The sequence below is a fragment of the Sorex araneus genome, chromosome 2 (genome assembly GCF_027595985.1).
Source record: "Sorex araneus isolate mSorAra2 chromosome 2, mSorAra2.pri, whole genome shotgun sequence".
NCBI lineage: Eukaryota > Metazoa > Chordata > Mammalia > Eulipotyphla > Soricidae > Sorex > Sorex araneus.
This window is the reverse complement of record NC_073303.1, coordinates 269,537,538-269,556,031: the sequence shown is the minus strand read 5'-3', so window position 1 is coordinate 269,556,031 and position 18,494 is coordinate 269,537,538.

Sequence of the window (18,494 nt, the reverse complement as noted above, 5' to 3'; positions counted from 1 at the left end):
ACGGTGAATGTAACATAGTAGACAATTTATAACCTCTATTACATAAAAGAAAGCTAACCCATATATTAAAGGAAATACTAACTGAATATAAGTAGCTTCTTTAAGGAAGCTGAAAAAAATTCTAAAATTAGTTTCCAAAACTAAGGACCTATAAAATAGCAAAGCCATTTGAAGACACAGTACCTGATGGAACAGTACTTTGAAGTCTTGATGTGAAGGCAGTCATACAAGTCAATGGTGCTGACAAAACTGGGAAAGCAGATGAGAAAAATTAAGCGGAATTCCTTAATACTGCAACATAGGACTCTGACAGCATTCAAGCCTAAATATGGTCATTAAAAATGAGAAATATGTAGCTGTGAAGCCATCTGTAAAATGGAAACAGTCAACTCATAGAATTTGTCTTACTGATTGAACCGAATTGAAGACCAAAATCGTCTGGTACTGTACATGCTCAGAGAGGGCTGATCAGAGAGACACTCTAAAATTCCTCTTGATCAAAAATTGCTAATACAAAATTTTTGCATTGGTAACTCAGAAGTGACTTCTTAATTATCATGAATGTATGAAAAACACTCTCACTAAACGTGTCATACTCTGTAGAGGAAGCCTGACTAAAATAGAGACTCGTCCCACATTTAATTAACTAGTCACAGGCTAACCATTTCTCTTGGAAGTTGACTTTACCCTGAAATATGCCAATATTAAGAAACTTGTTGCACTATGTCCTGGCAAAATTTCTCTTATATGAATCCAGGGCAATAAGGCTGTATCCTAGTATGTCCACTCATAGCGGTGTGATTACTGGGTCTGAAAAGACTTATCAGTCCCAAGAACAGGAGTATGAAGTGAGTTATAGGTCCCTGCTTTGCTCATAGATACTTGTTTAAGAAATCTGTCTTTGAGATCTTGCTTCTTATATGTACATAGGATGAGGATGAATGGAGGTATGTGGGGGGGGCACGGGGGGGTGAGTGGAATTAAACCCTGAGCTTTGAGTTGGACAAGTGTGATTAAATTCCCTCTAACAGTAAGTTAGGTGTGGAATTAGTGTGTGTGTGTGTGTTTATTTTTTACATTTAGCCACAAAAGAATTAGAGTTTATGAGTTATAGAAAACGGAAAAGAAATATGGGTTAACAACACACTGGTTGTTACTATTATTACTGCAACTGCTATTATTATCATTATAGAATGTATCCTGTAAGGATTCGGTTGAACTTAGCACTATGTAAGGACCTACTTGGACATGAATCTGCACCCCCAGCCCTTCACCCCACTTTCTCCCAGTGGAGAGGTTGCCACATAAACATCTTCCCCTAAGAGTAAAGACCCCTCAATTCCCTTTTCTAAGCAGGGGAATCCCATATGCCCCAAGGACTCCTGGTGCTAAGCAGCTGGCATTCCCACATAATTCCTATTATTAGACTCGATTCTGACTCTGCAATGCTGGTGCCAAGGAGTCTCTTTCCAAGCTGACAAGGCACTCACTCCAGTGCGATAAAGATCGAGGCTGCCCGTACACAACTTCCCATCTGGTGTGCTGGGAGGTGGTAAGCCCGATACATTCACTTCTGCACACACCCGGGCCACACCAAATTTCAGTCCAAAATGAAAGCTGTACTAAACCCAAATCATGGCATGGCACAGTGAGAGGAAAGGCACAGCAACAGGTGACAACAGAGAGTGTTTCAGAGATGGGTCTGAGGGATGGATGCAAGCAGCATTAGACCAACACAGAGTCAAAGAAAGTCAGATATCTCAGCGCTGTTCACCAGTTGTCTTGCATAAGGAAACTGTGAAAATAGTTTAAGAATGATGGGATGAAGAGTGAAAGAGTTGGCAGAAAGAAACAGATTGATAACAACCAATAGATGGAAACATATGAGAAAGACAAAGGGTACAACTATCCAGTGCACAAGTAGCAAGAGACTTTAGTGATGAGAATAACTTTCGCCCCTGCCGCACAAGCTGAGGACATTGCTTATTTGTAAGATGCCTTTATAATCAATCCGTAGATGTTCCCACATGATTCCCAATGTCCTGAAAATTGGACCACATGATTTCACAAACCTAATTATTGGGTTCATAGCACATGCCTCACACACACACACACGCGCGCGCACACACACACACACACACACACACACACACACACACACATACACATCTGGACTTGGTAGCCAAAGTCCAGGTGAGTCTCTTTTCTCTGAGTTATGGTTTAAGGAGTTCTTTCTGTGTTGCATCTACTAACTTTGATGATAGGTATTTTTGGATTGCCTTATACATGAAAACAAATTGGCATAAAGTGAAAAGAAAGAGGGCATATCATCCTTTTTCATCAGTATGACTAAAATTAGAATGGCTTTTAATTTTTCTCTCTTTTTAATGTATGCTTATGTTCTCTTGGTGAGAAATGCCCCTCCTCAATACAGGAATGGTTAGCAAGAAGACAAAAGGGAAGTAATCGGTTGATAAAATGCTGAACTTTGGCATTTGAATGGGACAAGTTTTAACTAAATAGTCAACTACATTTTTCCTAAGAAACTTATATATATATATATATATACATTATATCTATCTATTGATCTATCTAGATATGTTTCTTATATTTCCAAAATAATAGTAGCATGACATGTATAAAGTAGCATAATCTAACATGCTTAAACTTGAAGACTAATCATCACTGTATCACTGTATCACTGTCATCCCGTTGTTCATTGATTTGCTTGAGCAGGCACCAGTAACACCCCCATTGTGAGACTTGTTGTTACTGTTTTTGGCATATCGAATGCACCACGGGTATCTTGCCAGGCTCTGCCCTGCAGGCGAGATACTCTCAGTAGCTTGTCAGGAAGACTGATCATATATATGTGTAATTTTCTTCTAAGAAATTACATCATACTGACAACCCCAAATTCATATCCATGGGCCTGAGTGCTAGAACATTTGCCTTACCTGCAGCTTTCCAGATTCCGGCTCTGGTACCCTCTCTGATCCCATGAGCCCTGAGTGCAGAGCCAGAAGTAAGCCCTGAGCACTGCTGGGTATAGCACAAAAACAAAAAACAACAGAAATACATATCCAACACAAACCATTAGATACTGAGCTACATTGAATTAATTTCAAGTTTTGAACTAATAACAAGTTTTAAAACAGAAAAGAACTCAGCAGATTAATATAAGTAAAATTTTAATATGCAATTGTATTTTAGGGTAACCACTGCTCACTTTCCTGTCTTGAATTTTTTGGACAACAAGTGAAATTGAATAGGAAATAATTATTTTTTTATCAAAAGGATTTGACCCACAAAGTTAATAGCACAAGTTACATTAAATTTATCTGTAGGTGTTGACTTTATCTCAGGAAAGTTACACAATGAAATAAAAACTATATGTATAATAATCATCTGAAGTATTGTCTGGAGTTATTGCTAATACATTTTACTCATAATTACCCCAAGTATGTATATTTTTGCTGTGTATGAAACTTATATATGAAAAACACTTTATTCTGTTTTCATTTCTATTTAATAAGACTAAAACTGGTTTATGTATTTATTTTCCCAGCTCTTTCAAAGCAACAAATTTGGTTATTTTGTCCAAACCTATTCATGATTCAGATGCAGCTTAAGTGTTATTGGAACCTGGACCTATTTATTACGTGAATTAAAAATCCTAAGAGTTGATTTTACCCAAACTTCATGCATAACATATTACAGACAGTATATTGTTTAAAGTAAAAAAATATTTCATAATTCAAATTATCATAGCCATATTTATTATATATTTATCATACATGTATACAATCTGCTATTAGTTTTTCTTCTTTCTCTTTTTGTTGCTCTGCTGGTGAATGAACCTAGGTCTCTTGGATAAAAAGGTATGCACATGTATGTATAACCACAGAGCCACGCCCCTGGCTCCTAGTTATTCTATTAATTAAGCTCCTAATATCTAATCTATCAAGATAGTATATGCATACCTCTTGGAGAGCCCGGCAAGCTACCGAGAGTATCCCACCCGCATAGGCAGAGCCTGGCAAGCTCCCCATGGAATATCCAATATGCCAAAAACAGTAACAATGGTATCATTCCCCTGACCCTGAAAGAGCCTCCAATTGTTGGGAAAGATGAGTGAGAAGAGGCTGCTAAAATCTCAGGGTTGAGAAGAATAGAGATGTTACTGGTGCCCGCTTGAGTAAATCGACGAATAAAGGGATGACAGTGAAAACAGTGATACAGTGATCAAGATAGTAAGATTGCTCCCCCAGTGGGTAAGACAAGATCTCCCTTTATCACCTAACCACACACTGATATGAATCTTAAACATGGAAATTAGTTTACACTGTGTCTCTATATTTTTTATTTTTATTAATGAATTACCATGAGGTACAGTTACAAACTTATGAACTTTTATGTTTGCATTTTGTTTACATCCCTCCACCAGTGCCCATTCTCCTCCACCAATGTTCCCAGTATCCCTCCCACCACCCCCACCCCAACCCCCACCACCCCACCCTGCCTGTACAGCAGGGCATTCCCTTTTGTTCTCTCTCCTGTTGGATATTGTAGTTTGCAATAGAGGTAATGAGTGGCCATCATGTTCGGTCTGTAGTCTAATTTCGGCAGGCAGCTTTCAACCCGAATGGGTCCTCCCAACATTCTCTACTAGGTGTTCCCTTCCCTATCTCAGCTGCCTTTTCCCCCAGCATGTGAGGCCAGATTCCATGCTGTGGGGCAGACCTCCTGGGGTCTCTATATTTTGGAGTGATGTGTTTGAAACTGAAAAACACTTTTCCATTTAAAATGTTTTGTGCTTTCTTTCTGAACTAAAAATTTGACCAGTTGGAGGAGATGAAGCACAGGAAGCAGTGACAAGGGTACGTAGCAATTTGTAGGAGACACTTTCTCCTCGGCCCTCCTAAGAGCAGCAACTATGCACTTCCCGATTCGGGGCAGTTAGTGCTCAGCATGCCACGGAACCAACTCCCACAGTCTTAATCATCTATTTCGAGCAACTCATCTGCCTGGCTGACCGATACTGTAATCAGACTAAATTGTACACTTTGCTACATTTGAATTTTATCTCTAATTTCCATCTGTAGACTTCTCCATCACTCTCCTAAATACACAGGCTGTAAGTCTCAGTAAATGAATTTCCTCCCCTCAATTTCTAGTTCAATTAAAATAAAATAACATAAAATTTCTCAAATTTAAGAGTTCCACTATAATCAATTAATTTCTTAGGAATTCAGTTAAAATAGCAATTTATAATCTATGTTTCCTAGATCAAAGACAGAACCATATAACCGGTCCTTTGTCATTTATGTTGTTTGATTGGACTATACATTTTTAAAAATTGAAGGTCGAAGAGGGAATTCACATTCAAAGGAGAACCCCTTAGATGCACAGCAGACCTATCAGAGGAAATCCTCCAAGCCCTAAGGCAGTGGTGGGATATAGTGAAAAAACTGAATGAAATGAACACTTCACCAAGAATACTTTATCCGGCCAAACTCTCATTCAAACTCAAAGGAATGATACACTATTTTGCAGATAAACAACAACTCAGGAACTTAATAAACTCTAAACCAAACCTAAAAGAAGGACTAAAGGGGCTACTGTAAGACAAGAAAAAACCCTACAAGCACAACAAACCCTTACAGAAAGATGGCACAAAAACCCATGACAATAATCTCTCTCAATGTCAATGATCTTAATTTACCAATTAAGAGACACAGACTGGCAACATGGATTCAGAGACTCGACCCAACATTCTGCTGCCTGCAAGAAACACATCTGAGTAGCCAGAACAAACGCAGACTCAAAAATCAAAGGATGGAAAACAATCCTGCAAGCAAACAACTCCCTCAAAATAGCTGGGGTGGCCTTACTAGTATTGGACAATATAGACTTCAGGTTGAAAATGATTAGAAGGGATAGTGAAGGACATTTTTTATTAATCAAAGGATATGTACAGCAGGAAGAAATCACACTCTTAAACGTGTATGCACCCAATGAGGGACCAGCTAAATACCTACAACAGCTGCTAATAGACCTTAAGAAGGACATTGTGAGCAACACAGTAGTAGTTGGAGTTTTCAACACTGCCCTATCACCTCTGGACAGATCAAGAAGATTAAAACTCATCAAGGAAATACTGGCTTTGAAGGAAGAAATAGAAGAAAGAGGGCTAATATATCTATACAGGGCTTTATATCCGCAAAAAAAAAAGGAATACATATTCTTTTACAGTGCACATGGAACATTTTCCAGAATAGACCATGCGCTGGGCCACGCAACATACCTCAACAGAATCAACAAAATAGACATTGTACCAGCTATCTTTTCAGACCATGATGCAATGAAGATAGAAGTTAATCATGGACAGATGCAGAAAACCAAATCAAACACCTGGAAATTAAACAACTCGATGTTGAACAATGAGTGGGTCAGGAAGGAAATCAAGGAGGAAATCAAAAGGTACCTGGAAACTAATGAGAATGAGCTACCAGAACCTGTGGGATGATGCAGCTAAAGCCGTATTAAGGGGAAAATTTATAGCTCTGCAAGCATAGCTCAGGAAGGAAGAAAGGGCCCACATAAATAACTTGACTTCACAGATCAAGACCTCAGAAAAGGAACAAAACAATGGAGCCCAAACCAGGCAGAAGGATAGATCCAATAAAACTTAGAGCAGAAATTAACGACATGGATACCCAAAAGACAATCCAAAAGATCAATGAAACCAAGAGCTGGTTCTTCAAGAAAATAAACAAGATTGATAAACCACTAGCAAGACTCACAAAGAAAGAGACAGAGTAGAACCTTTATAAGCCGAATCAGTAATGAAAAGGGGGACATCACAACAGAAACCAAAGAAATTCAAAAAATTATCAGAGACTACTTTGAAAATCTGTATGCTACGAAACAAGAGAACCTAGAAGAAGTGGATAAATTCGTGTATTCCTATAATCTCCCAAGGCTGAACTAAGAACACCTGGAGTACCTGAGTAGTCCTATTAATATCAAGGAAATTGAAACTGTAATCAAAAGTCTTCCCAAAAACAAAAGCTCAGGTCCAGATGGATTCACTAGTGAATTCTTGCAAACTTTTAAAAAGGACCTATTGCCAGTTCTTCTCAAGATTTTCCAGGAAATTGAAGAAACAGAAACCCCCCCAAACAGTTTCTATGAGGCTCATATCTCCCTAAAACCAAAAGCAAACAAAGACACCAGAAAAAAATAAAACTACAGGCTAATATCCCCGATGAACACAGATGTGAAAATATTAGCAAATAGAGTTCAACAACTCATCAAAAAGGTTATATACCACGACCAAGTGGGATTCATTCCGGGGATGCAAGGATGGTTTAACATCTGGAAATCAATAAACATAATTCATCATATCAACAAAAGAAAAGATAAAAATCATATAATCATATCAACAGTTGCAGAGAAAGCATTTGACAAGAGCCAGACCCGCTTATGATGAAAACTCTCGCCAAAATGGGTATTGAAGGGACCTTCCTCAATATAGTCAAAGCCATTTATCACAAGCCTACGGCAAGCATCATCCTCAATGGGGAAAAACTAAAAGCCTTCCCTCTGAGAACAGGGACGAGACAAGGATGCCCACTGTCTCCACTTCTGTTCAATATAGTACTGGAAGTACTTCTTGCAACATGGCATTTTAGTGTTAGAAAGCAGACAATTTTGAATTTTGAGGCATTGAATATCCTTGCAATTTATGGGTTAGACTGGAGACTTGGCACAATAGCATTTCCAGTTTATTTTATAAAAACACTTTAGCAATTTAATCTTGCTAACTATATTTATAAAATGTAGATAAAAGCATTTGCATCCCAGATTTGGTAAAGGTATGATTTTACCAATATATATGAAGCACTTGGCTCAGTGTCCAATGGTAGTGGGGGGAGGGGGTTGGGGATGACAAGGCAAAAAATGGGAAAAAAGAAAAGGAAAGGGGAAAGGAGGAAGGAAAAGTGAGGGGCATGTTAGGTCAGGCCTGAAAATGTTGGCCTTAACCAGAACTAATATCAATCCTCACTGCAATTTTAAGCTCTCCCGAAAGTGTGATTTTAGGCAATAAATCTACAGTTTCTAAAAAGTAATATGAATGATAAGATGCCTGTTCTGCTATGAGATAAAAAAATAAAAGAAAATAGCTTATTTTCTTTTTTGTCCGTTTTCTTTCCTTTTTTTTCTCTTCTTTTGGTTTTGGGACCCCCTACAGTGCTCGGGGGGAACATAAGAGGTGCCAGGGAATGACTCAGGTTTCAGTTGCATGCAAGGCACGTCCCCTCCTACCCACTGTACTATCTCACCAGCCCTTCTATTCTTTTTCTTTTTGAAGTCTCCATACTGTTTGCCAAGGTGGCGGAACCGTATGACTTTCCCACCAAGCGTGCGTCAGGTTCCGTTTCACCCTCGCCAACACTGACTGTTTCCAGTCTAACATTGGCATTGCCACATTCTCACAAGGTCTCTCACTGTCATTTTGGTTTGCAGTTCCCTGAGGCGAGTGACAGTGAACTCTGCTCAGCATGTCTACTGCCTGGTTTGGGGCTATGCCCAGCAGTGCGCAAAGGCTTCAGGATGTGTCCTTAGAAATCACTCCTGGTGGGGCTCAGGGGGCCATGGAGTGTGTTCCGGGATTAAATCCAGGTTGGCTACATATGGGGGCACATTACCTACCCACTGAAATGCCTATCTGGCGTGTCTTCATTTTCTTTCTCTCCGACTCTCCCTCTCTTCTTCCTTCCTTCCTTCCTTCCTTCCTTCCTTCCTTCCTTCCTTCCTTCCTTCCTTCCTTCCTTCCTTCCTTCCTTCCTTCCTTCCTTCCTTCCTTCCTTTCTTCCTTCCTTCTTCCCTTCCTCCCTCCCTCTCCTCTCTCTCCCTCTTTCTTTCTACCCTTCTTTTCTTCCTTCCTTCCTCCGTTCCTCACTCCCTTCTTCCCTTTCTACCTCCATTCTTCCCTTTCTCTCTTTATTTCTTCCCTTCTTTTTCCCTTCCTTCCTTCCTTCCTTCCTTCCTTCCTTCCTTCCTTCCTTCCTTCCTTCCTTCCTTCCTTCCTTCCTTCCTTCCTTCTTCCCTTCCTCCCTCCCTCTCCTCTCTCTCCCTCTTTCTCTCTTTCTACCCTTCTTTTCTTCCTTCCTTCCTCCGTCCCTCTCTCCCTTCTTCCCTTTATACCTCCATTCTTCCCTTTCTCTCTTTTTTCTTTCCTTCTTTTCTCCTTCCTTCCTTCTTTCCTTCCTTCCTTCCTTCCTTCCTTCCTTCCTTCCTTCCTTCCTTCCTTCCTCCCTCTCTCTCTCTCTCTCTCACTCTCTCTCTCTCTCTCTCTCTCTCTCTCTCTCCTCTGTATGGGTGGCAGGGAGCTGTGCAAATATGGGTTAACCACACCTTTTGATGCTCAGGGACCGAATGATGTTGGGTCTGAATCCTGGGCTCAGCAAAGCACCTTCTCCAGACCTTTGAGAGGTCTGTCCCCGGCCCTACTCTTTCTCTTTGTAATGAACAGCCTTTTCCCACCTTCTTTTTACCTCTACAGTTTGAGGCAGGTTTCAGAGTCCTGCCTGGTCCTGCAGTCTGTCTGGGTGTGATGGAGAGGAGCAGACAATGGGAGAGAAGGGAGGAGCAGCAGGAGAGGGGGAGGAAGGGAGGGAGAGGAGACAGGAAGAGGGGATATTGCCTTCTCCTGTTTTTCTACCTGGGTCTTCCTTTTAATCTGCTGTTATTTCCACATCCCATTATGTATTTTTGATTGCAAATTTTGGGGCTGGTCTGATTAAAGTAACCAATTAGATGAACCTTATTAATGACTTGGTCTGGGGCTCCGCCCGTCCACTCTCCTGTTTCACTGCACTGGGTGTTAATTACCGAAACACTAGGAGAAGCTCCTTTCCCAGGGGGCCTGATGTAGTGACCAACCCCCCAAAACAGAACAGCAAAAGCACTAATCATCTTCTTATATCACGATTGGGGCTTGGTTTTTAAACTTAACATGATCACTGCTGATACCAATAACCACCAGGGTAGCAGAACACCTGGTTTTTAGCTAGTCCTAAAAGAGGAACTGCTAATTTCAGTTTTCTCGGCCAAAAACGTAAGCCTGGTAGTAACTCTTTGGCTTTGAAATCAAAGCTGTGTAGTGAACACAGCTTCTCTTTAGGAAACCTCATGAAGAACCTCCCCCCTCCTGTCCACAGAGTATTTATTTATAGAGCTTAAGGAAATTGATATTGACCCAATGCAAACATACCCTCAGATATGATCAGTAGAACCAGGAACTGAGGTGTGGAAGGAGGGGAGAGATGGGACCTTGGGATAATGGTGCAGGGAAACGCTAGTGGGAACTGGGGGCAGTAACTCTGTAACTTTTAAATTGTAGAACATGATGTGTCAGTGACTTTGTTTTTAAGAACCATGATTTTTAATCAGGATTAAAAATTTTAAATCAGCTCCCCATGGCGTATTCATATCCCAAATACAGTAACAGATATATACATCCCTCTCGAAGAGCCCGACAAGCTACTGAGAGTATCCTGCCCGCACGGCAGAGCCTGGCAAGCTACCCATGGCGTATTTGATACGCAAAAAAAAGTAATGATAGGTCTCATTCCCCTGACCCTGAAAGAGCCTCCAATCACTGAGAGAAACAAGAAAGGAGAGGCTGCTAATATCTCAGGGCTGAGAGGAGTTACCAGTGCCCACTCGAGTAAATCGATGAAAAACGAGATGACAGTGATACAGTGATATAGTGATGATTTTTTAAATCACTGTAAATCAGGAAACATTGCCAAAGTTCTTAGAACCACTAATAATGAAAATGTTTTTAAATTAAGACAGAGGAAAAAAGGCAAATTGGATGTGTATATTCAAAATAACAGAATACTCTTAAAGATAGGAGTATAACAGTGTAAGGGTAGCATAAAGATTCAGAAAGCTGAGAATAATAGCATGAACTTGGAAGCAAACAGAACAATCAAAAATAACTTAGTTTGACCTTTGGAAAGTGCTGGAAAAAAAGGAAAAACAGCATAACCCTCTCTAGGATGTGTGAAAACCTCTTAGCTCTTGAGCAAATTTATAATTCAAAATTTTGTTTGTTTGTTTGTTTTTGTTTTGGGGTCACACCTGGCGAGATGCACAGTGGTTACTCCGGGCTCATGCACTCAGGAATTACTCCTGGCCATGCTCAGGGGTAAAATTTAAAATGTTTAGAAGAAAAACCTCCTGAAGCAGAACAGTTAAAAAACCTGCCTCCCCATTACACACACACACACACACACACACACACACACACGCACACACACACACACACACACACAGGGTTTCATTGTGTTTTGCTTGAGTTTGAGTTTTACTGTTTTTTGGTCCATACATGGACACTGCAGTGCCCATGGATTACTCCTAGCTCTGAGCCTTACGGTCAGGCCTATCGGTACTTCAGTACTCAAGGGGCCATTTGATGCCTGGGATCAAATCCAAGTTTCCTGCATCCAAATCACCTGTTCAGCCTTTGAACTCTCTCCCCCACCCAAACTGTACACTTTAAGAGTAGTCCAAGTTGTACACTTTATATGTGTACTCTGTTCATCAAGATCCAATGGTACTGGGCCCAGGAGAGAGAGCGGGTGCCCAGGGTGTGTCTGAACCCGCAGACACCACAGGGCACCTGGAGCCAGGGCAGTGTTGCCTTCTCTGGCTTTGCAGTGGACAGCTGGGCCAGCTGGCCAAGGACCGCAGGGGTTGCCCTTCTGCCTCCTTAACCCCGCCTTAGGCACCAAAGACTCGAAAACCCAACTATGCCACAGTGTTATCCCCTCTATTCCAGTCACATTAATCCTCATATGTGGATATTAATTATGTGAATAGAAACACGGGGCTTGTGAACTACAGCTATGCTTTAGCTCTCTACATCCCTGCGGGAACTATGACCACCTTGGTCTCTGTAGTGTGGAAATATCCACATCTGCTCTCTCAAGTATTTCACTCTCTACAAGAGTGACCGGTAAAGAGAAAGTCAAACCCTGCCAAGGTTTACTCTGATCATTTGATGTTCTACCTATGACAAAAATACCGTTTTTTCTCATTTACAGGCTGGAAAATATAACTTGACATATTTGAAACTCATCATTTGCATATGCACATCTATCTGTGCAAGAAACAAGGCCAGAGGGCTGGGGTGATAACATAGCCACAAGGAGCTTAGGTTTATAAGGTCACACCCATCAGAGTGCTCCGGAGTCACTCCCATTCCTTTGTTTATCTGTAACCACTTCTCTTTGCTCTCTTCCCCAACCAGTTAATCAGCTTTTCCCCCTAATCAGACTCTGTTAATTTGTAAGGTCAGACCTTTCTAGGACACTGAACTTGTAATGTAAGTTAATATTGCCTTTCTCCTCTCCTTATGCCTTTTGAATATTTTACTTTAAAGCAATGTCCTTTTTGTATAGACACAAGAAAACAATTAATATTATGCTTCTGTAACTTGGGATTTAATTGGCTTTGGATAGTATTCATTCCTGGGCATTTGCTTTTTCCACTTAAGCCTCAGTTGCCCTCAGTTCCTAGCACCTCAAAAGCAGGGGCCTGACGAGGAACTAAAGGGACCCAGGGCAAGCTCTGAGCTACCCTGGCATTGAAATGGGCCAGGCCAAAACACCACAACTTTTAACTATAAGTTAAGAGCTTGATCATGGACAAATGCTGTCATGTTCAAAAGTAAAGACAAGACTAGAACCCTGCTAGGGATAGGAAATACTAATCTGGTCTGTGCACTGTAGTCTGAGGTTAAGATGACCCTAGGAGAGTAATTCTATAAGCTTAATGCATCTCTTACTGTGTCCATACAAAATGATTAATATTGTGAATGCTTATATGTTTGCTGGATGAGGAGAGAAGAAACACACCCAGGGGATTCCACCCTTGGGTGGGTGTCCTGCTGAAAGAGAATCTGTTTTAGAAGCAGCATCCCCTGAGGGAAAGAACTTTACCCCTATTGATTGTGACCACACCTGTGTGTAAGCCCCAACCCCTCATGCTGGGGGATTTAACGAGGCTGTAAGAGTGGGCTGGATTTTTTCTCCAGATAAAGGGCTGGGAGAGAAGCAGAGAGAGAGGGACAGGATGAATGGGGATGAGAATGGAATAAACTGCTACTGATCAATCAACCGGCTTGGCCCTCATTTCCTCCTCCGTCTGCCCCATGACCCGGGTCGCTCCAGCTGGGCAAGCAGTCTGGGACCACCCCCTGAACCCAAGCACGACCAACGGGAAGAGCCCCAGCGGCCGCCCCTGGCAGATGCTTTTTAACAATAGTACAGCTCTAGATTGTATTTACTTTACATGGAGTCGACCTAGATTTTGTTCCTGGCACCCCATGTGGTCCCTCAAACCAGCCAATCATGGTCCCGAGGTATAGAGTTTGAAGTAAGCTCTGAGTACTGCCAGGTGTAGCCCCAAAACAGAAAGAGAAGAAAGAAAGAAAGAAAGAAAGAAAGAAAGAAAGAAAGAAAGAAAGAAAGAAAGAAAGAAAGAAAGAAAGAAAGAAAGAAAGAAAGAAAGAAAGAAAGAAAGAAAGAAAGAAAGAAAGAAAGAAAGAAAGAAAGGAAGAAAGGAAGAAAGGAAGAAAGAAAGAAAGAAAGAAAGAAAGAAAGAAAGAAAGAAAGAAAGAAAGAAAGAAAGAAAGAAAGAAAGAAAGAAAGAAAGAAAGAAAGAAAGAAAGAAAGAAAGAAAGAAAGAGAGAAAGAAAGAAAGAAAGAGAGAAAGAGAGAGAGAGAAAGAGAGAGAGAGAGGGAGGGAGGAAGGAAGGAAGGAAGGAAGGAAGGAAGGAAGGAAGGAAGGAAGGAAGGAAGGAAGGAAGGAAGGAAGGAAGGAAGGAAGGAAAAAAGGAAGGAAGGAAGGAAGGAGAGAAAGAAAGGAGTAGAGAAAGGAGAAAGAAGGAAGGAAGGATGGTGTGAAATAAAAGAGAGAAATAAGAAAGAAAGGAAAGAAGGAAGAAGGGAGGGAGGGATGGAGGAAGGATGGGAGGAAGGAAAGAAGGAAGGAAGAAAGGAAGGAAGGAAGGAAGGAAGGAAGGAAGGAAGGAAGGAAGGAAGGAAGGAAGGAAGGAAGGAAGGAAGGAAGGAAGGAAGGAAGGAAGGAAGGAACTTGGGTAAAGTGTTTTTGTAGCACCACAGAGACATTGTTACTCTGCAACTACTCTTAACATGAACCAAAATGATGGCAAATGACAAAGCTATCCACTCACTGGGAAACCTGCTGCAGACAGCTGTAGCTCTCTGGAAGTCTGTTTTATTGATGAAAAATGAAGAACACACTAAATGCTGACTCATTTTCTGTGAGTTTCAGATTTACATGGTTCTGTAAGTGATGGTGAAAATGAGTGTTGACACGGCTGGGAAGTGCCCAGAATGAAAGGAGGTTTATCTACAGAGAAGGTGATCTCTCAGATAAAGCCAACCTCCATCTTCTGATTGAATCGGTTGAAGATGCTCTCCGTGCTCTGCAAGGAGGACTCCACTACTGGTCCCTGATCAGGTGTTGCTGGCCTTGCATTTGGCCAACTCATGTTTGATCCCTAGCATGAGATGCGGTCCCCTGAGTATCCCTCCAGAGAATGAGCCAGGGATGGTCAGGAGGAAGCTGTGAGCATCACTGGGTTTACCCTGAGATGGGATTGTGGCCCAAAGCCCATTCTTTCTAAAAAAGCTCAGTAGCATCTTCTTAAAGTTTTCTTCCGTGTGGCAATGATTGTGACTTAGGATTTTTTTTCCTAATCACATGACACATTATTAAGTTATTTATTTAGTAATATTATGATTCATAGAAGAATGGGTTAACCTCACAGTAGCTTTGGAATATGCTTTGTAATATTGTAATATATGATTTATTTTTAATTAGAGGCAATCTGTTATAACTCAACATAATAATGTGTTTGCTTTCTTTAGATGGAAATGACTCTAAATTAGCAGTCTACACGCCTTGAATCCTCTATTCCATAAAGAACCTGCAAATATATTTAAGAAAAATTGAAAACAATTGTTGAGTAAAATAATTATATGACTACATATCAATTTTTCAGACCATTATTTGCAAAAATATTATATATTCTTTATAAAACCAAAAAGCAAATTCAATTTTTATATTTTATGTTTGAAGTAAGAATTATACTACTAATAAACTGGCTAAAGTTTATATTATAAATCAGTTAATTAAAAATAGCTGTTGTAAATTTGATTATATACATTTATTGTATTAAATTTTATTACAAGGCAGTTCCCTTAAAAGATATTTACTTTTCATCATGAAATTTGAAGCCTATTTAAAAATTTTCCAAAGAAATGCTTTCATGCTTTCCACAGCAGCATAGCTCAGTGACTCAGCAAGAGATTGAAATTTGAAATTCTAATCATAGCTTTTAATTCACATACCGGGGGATGCTGGGCAAAGCACTTACCCTTACTGATCCGTCATCTGTAAAATTGGATTGGTAGAAACATGGCAGTAAAGAGCTGTAAATAAATATAAGTAGCTATTAGAAAATGAATTTCAACCTTTACTCCATGAAAATCAAAAGAATCTAACAGGTATTATTTAGCATGAAACACCAAGCTTGAAGCAGGCACTTAATAGAAGTATTAAGAGCTATGGAGTCTATAAGACTTCTGAAACTCATTAATCTGACACAAAGTTGATGGTAAATAAAAGCTGCATTGATTAGAAACGTCAAGCTGAATTCAGTAAGACAGAATATGCTATCTCCTGACATCAGGAACAATACAATCCCCAAGCCATACTTATGTTTATTGCTTATGCTGATTGCTCTAAATATGACCGAATACATCACACTTAGCTGGGTCGGAGCACAGTAATTATCTATAATGTACTGCGGTATATAGAAGCAAGATATGCTATCATTAGTAAAAAATGAGATCTACTTCCACAAAATAAGTAAACAATGGATTTAGATATTACTTCAGTGAAAACTATGGGAAGCGGAGCTTGAGTCTGGCGCCTTAGACCAGGGATAGCACAGCGGGTAGGGGGTTTACTTTGCATGCAGCCGCCCTGGGTTCGATTCCTCCCTTCCTCTAGGAGAGCCTGGCAAGCTATGGAGAGTATCCCGCCCACTTGGCAGAGCCTGGCTCTGTGGGTTATTCGATATGCCAAAAACAGTAACAACAAGTCTCACAATGGAGATGTTACTGGTGCCTGCTCCAGCAAATTGATGACCAACTGGAGGACAGTGAAACAGTGCAGGTAACTATGGAGGCGATATGGTGGGACTCCAGGGGAAACGAGAAGAGCAGATCAAAGTGCATCTAAGTAAAAGGCCTCACAGCGCTGTGACCAGCCTCTGTTCTACTCTCCATGTCTGCGATGCCTGTGGGGAAGCCGGAAGTGGAATTTGGTAATTTTCAGCAAGTCTCAGGAACATGCAAAGATATTCCCAAGAGAGAAAAAATGACTATCTGGTCTGGATGGGTCAATCCATCATGTCAAGTTTGAGCTTCTGATTTTTTTTTTTTTTTTTGCTTTTTGTATCACACCTGGTTATGCTCAGGGGTTGTTCCTGGCTCTGCACTCAGGAATTACTTCTGGCGGTGCTTGGGGGACCATATGGGATGCTGGGAATCGAACCCGGGTTGGCCTCGTGCAAGGCAAACGCCCTACCCGCTGTGCTATTACTCCAGGCCCCGAGCTTCTGATTCTTGATTGCTTTGGTTGTTCATGTCAGTGTGGCTGAGTTCACACTGGTTTCAAATGCAGCATTTTCCCGGCTTGTAAATGGTAGAATCCCCAGTGCTGCTCATTGTTTGACCATTTCCTACATACTTGCCTGGACTGGTTCATTTTGAGAAGGATAGATTGTGAATTAAGAGGAAAAGTGATCATTCAAGGGTCAGTAAAATTCCATCAAGGCTTGAGGCTTTGGCAAGGACATCCAAAAAGAATTTCTCTACTGTCTCTCCAGAGATGGTAAGTTCAGCTCAGCCCATAGCGCACCAGGCCCTTGCACTGAGAACAGCCCCAGAGAACAGAAGCATGTGATCTCAGAAAGGACTGAAATCCACATTAGTGTTCCTTAGTCGATTGGTCACTATCAGATGTGCGCTGAAATATAAGATAGCAAATTAAAACTTCTGACATTTGTCATTTGCTTTTTGCCATTTCTTTTAGTACTAGTCACTAAAAGAAACTATCAGCAACCACTGTCATATCAAATCAAATACAAGAAAATGCTACTTCACCTCAAATTCCATTTGAGAAATTCACAAACACAATATTTTATAGAATAGTTAAGATTTCCCTTTTGTTCTATATTTATCAAACTTTCATCTTTCTTTCATAAACTTTTTATTCCTATTTAGAAAGCATGGATCAATTATTCAGTATAATGCTAAGAAAATACCACGAACATATAGTTCAACTACATTTGAAGAAAAGAAATATTAAAATCATCCCTCCAATTAAAATCAAGCATATTGATAAGCTTTAGTTTGAAAATCTCATATATTATAAGTAGAAAACTTTCTGAGGAACTGATGCACTTATCAAGAAAAAAAATGGCATAAACTTGATTTCTGCCAAACAATTTTTTTGTTTGAAACAGTTGCAAATCTATATGCTTTCTCTCCAAGGTAGCTTAAAATATGATGTGTCTGTGGGTAGGAAATTAATGTTAGGGGCTGGAGAGACAGTGGTATAAATTCTTGGGTTTTTTGGAGCTAGAAATATATTTTCTCAGGTTAGAAAGATAATAAAGAGATTAGGGATTTGCCTACATGCAACCAACTCGGATTCCACTCCCAATACCCTTATGATTCCCAAGAACCCCTCCTGAACCTAGATCCAACAGTAAACACCACCAACTGTAGCCCTAATACTAAACATCCTGAATGATGCATCCAATGAGCTCATTTTAAAGATTGAACTGAAAGAGATGTGAACTTCTGGGAGACAGAGAGAGAGTGAGAGAGACACATACATATACACATAGAGAGAGGGAGAGAGAGAGGGAGAGAGAGAGAGAGAGAATGGAAACATTCATTCTTCTGGTGCTTGAGTTTTTTTTTATTCCTGAACTTCCTATAGTTTAATAACGCTTAATTGCCTACTTAAAATGTTTAAACCAACAAAATCCTTCCTTTTTAACCTACATGAAGAAGTTGGGCTTCTGCCAATTGCAAAGAAATCATTGCATTATGTCTCTGGTATATGAACTTGCAGGCTCAGTTGAACCAGGTGTCTGAGATGGGGAAAGTCACAGCGTCTGAAAGTCTCATGTGCCATATCTAAAAACTGAGAATGTTTACCTCTACCTCATAGCACTGTGCTTTGTCAAAATTGGACACTTTTATTATAATGATTTCTACTAAGTAAAATTTTTAATCACCTTTTCCCTTATCTATGGGCATCTATCCAGATTTCTATGTTTGGAAAAAGTCACAAATCCTAGGTGCCAA